The sequence below is a fragment of the Macadamia integrifolia genome, chromosome 1 (genome assembly GCF_013358625.1).
Source record: "Macadamia integrifolia cultivar HAES 741 chromosome 1, SCU_Mint_v3, whole genome shotgun sequence".
Lineage (NCBI taxonomy): Eukaryota > Viridiplantae > Streptophyta > Magnoliopsida > Proteales > Proteaceae > Macadamia > Macadamia integrifolia.
This window is the reverse complement of record NC_056557.1, coordinates 517,789-521,149: the sequence shown is the minus strand read 5'-3', so window position 1 is coordinate 521,149 and position 3,361 is coordinate 517,789.

Below are 3,361 nucleotides of genomic sequence, written 5' to 3'. Positions count from 1 at the left end.
GATAAGACTTGATACATGAAGGATTTTTATATTTATATTTCTAAAAGTTTCAATAATTTATAATTTTATTTTTTTTACCTTTTTAATATAACATATTTTTTTTCATTGAGGATAATAGTATCGTTTCACATGTGTACTAAAAAAATATGCATGTTAATGTCACTTTCTTTTTACCCAAAAAAAAAGGTCACCTTTTGATAATGACATAGTAGGATATATCACTTTCAAGTTATTTTTTAAAATACACTTATACAATAGGATATATATATATATATATATATATCTTAAAAGACTTTCGAGGTTATGATAATTGGTAATTAAATGGTGCCAACTTCTAAACAAAATTTATACTGTCATTCACATAAATAAATGTCCAAATTTTATGTAATATTTTTTTTCAATTCTTATTTGACAAAAAATTTTGTGCACAACCTTGCATGAAGTATGGCCATGCACACAACAGTTTGATGGGGCTACAGTGCACCCCCTCGCCCCCATCCAATGGCTACGAGCATGGTCATGCACCATGCACAAGCATGCACAAAACCTCACACTCTCCTTTGTTCTAAGGTAAGTGTCTGAATAGAACTTTGCCCAAATCCTATAATGGCGAAGATTTGCCTTTACCATTGTCAAGAGAAGAGATGGATGAGGTGGGATATCTTGCTGAGATTTAATTGATGAGAATAATATGAATAAAGAAGGAAGATTAATAGGATATTGTAAAATAAAGAAGCTCAAATATTGAGGATTTGGGATTTCCTTATTTTCGATATACATAAGAAGGTTACAGAGCAATGATAGGGGACGAGGTTGGTGAGAGGAGGATACTACACAAGAGAGATTTTAAAGGAGTGAAGAATAGAATGATATGGGAAGACAGAGGAGTTGAGGACATAACATATGAACCAAATACAGCGGCACCTCCACCAAGTCCCCATGGCTTTTCAAATGACTGTAAAGTGGTTCACCTTCCCGTGGATGTGCCACCTTCCAAATTCCATGGACCAGTTCATGTTATTTCAAAATTGTATATTGTTGGGTTTTATCTTCGCTGGAGCCTTCCCAAACAATATCTTCAATGCGACAAGAATGGAACCCTTTGTGTATGGCGGTTCTTACATCAAGATAAGGGGATACTCCAAAATTCATCACCACCACCAGCTTCACCTGATTCTGGGAGTACTGATAAATTGCCTAGCTGGTCAACTGTGCCAAGTACTACTGCTTAATGGTCCATCTGACAACGTTTCTGCCGTTTCTGTTTCAAGAAATGGCAGAAACATAAATTTCCGTTTCTAGAAATAGAAACGAAATTGAAGGTGTTTGATAAGTCACGTTTCTAGAAGTCGATAGTAACCAGTGAAAGAATGGCCACGAGTCATTTCCAGAAACGGTTCTACAAGTTCTACTTGTTTTGCCTAGGTCGTTTCTTGAACCATAAATAGGTAGAAATTTTAATTTCTATTTCTAAAAAAAAGTGAAACCAAATAGTTTTATCAAACGCTTTTGTTTTGTTTATGCCATTTCTGGACACAGAAATGGTAAAAATGTGTTTCTTGAAACGTTATCAAACGGGCCCTAAGTTTCCTTCTCATCATTTTGCTAGCTCCTTTGGGGGGAAGGGGGAAGGGGGAAGGGGGGAGGGGGGTATCACACCCCACTCGCACAAAGCCGAGCAGGTGACCGAGTTAATACCGGTTAACTCACAAACCTGTTAGGATCAACAATGTAGTGATTGCAATACAACATACACCTACTAAACTAAGATAAGACATGTATTTTCAGCGGAAGACCTGTTCATAATTATACCTGTAATTGTTTTCCAAATACTTGATACCCAAATTGAGTTATAAAGGTTACATACATTTTGGTTCGAAGGCATGATATATATACAAAAATACAACAATTTAAGCATCAAGTAACAAAAGGGAGTACATCGAAAAGAATAAAAAAGAATCACTCAGGAGTCACAACTACCATGCAGCACAATCCTCACATGTGCAATTGGCACCGTGCTCGAACTCGACAGGGACCCATCAGTCCTCAGATGTAAACTCCACAGTGGGGCCCTGCTCCTGATCGTCGTCAGGCGGATAACCTGCAAAATTACCTAAAAAGAGTTGTGCACATTGGATGATATCACTAGCCCAGTAAGTGGAAAGGAAGACCACACAAGGCAAACCACACAAACAATCACCAAACAGATGCACTTATATGCAATTCATTTTAACCCTATTAGCCTAACAATATTACTAGGTCATAGGTTTTGTGTTACTCAAAACCACAGTACGCATATACCCCGGGTAAGAGCCGCGAACCCCATACCACAATACTCACATAGGGTTGTCGGAGAAGGCCCACCGTTGGTACCAGAATTTAAAAGGTAAGCCGACTCCTAGCAAATTTAAATGACAGAAAGTAAATGGGTGACTCCATCAGAAATAAAAGCAGTATGATTGGCCATCTGAATATATCACTGGGGTTACCGACTGTCCTAGCGATCAGCCGTGCGTACTTCTAACCGCTGCAGGAGTTTGACAACCGCAACCCAATGCTTCCCCCCAATGATCCCCCAACACATAAAACCCTGTTGGAAAGGGTCATAGCACAAGGGTAAATCACATCTTAGCCACATGCTTCTACATGAGCATAGTACGATTACACAGTGGCACCGCGTCCCATACCACGTGCCACCATGCACTCATTTTCAAGCCAACTACAGCATCTAATCTAGCATTTAAGTCATGTCCAAATGAAATTCTTCCATCACATACATCAAGACATAAAGGATATTCATCATAAAGCAAAGCATAGCATATTATGTAAATGCACATACAATGCGTGATATGGCATATGTGATGTCTAGTCTATACACAAGTAATATGATGACATGGCTAAGCTAACACATGTTAAATGATATATAACATTTTGAATTTAAATCAGAGTCCACTCTCCACTTACTTGTATATGTACACGGTGCTTGTACCTGGTACGAAAAAGACCTGATGTGTGGGTACGCGTAGATTGAGTGTAACTTATCATAAATATAATGGTTTATCATTTCACTATATTTGTAATATCCCGCTTCTTAAACCCGGTCTGATTTCGCGATTGAACCGGTTTAACCATGCAGGAACCGAGCCGGAGGATATTAGAGCGGGCTCCTTATGGGCTATGATGGCACGGGTGACCTTAACCACCGGCTGGCCCGACAAGTCCGAGCCAGTGCCAGAAGAGATGGGAGTGCCCAAACCGTGTACGTGCACCTACCATAAGGCTATGTACGGATAAAACAGGTATTGTATCCGTACTTTAAGGTATATACGTATGCTACATCGTATGCCTGGGGTGGGGTTCG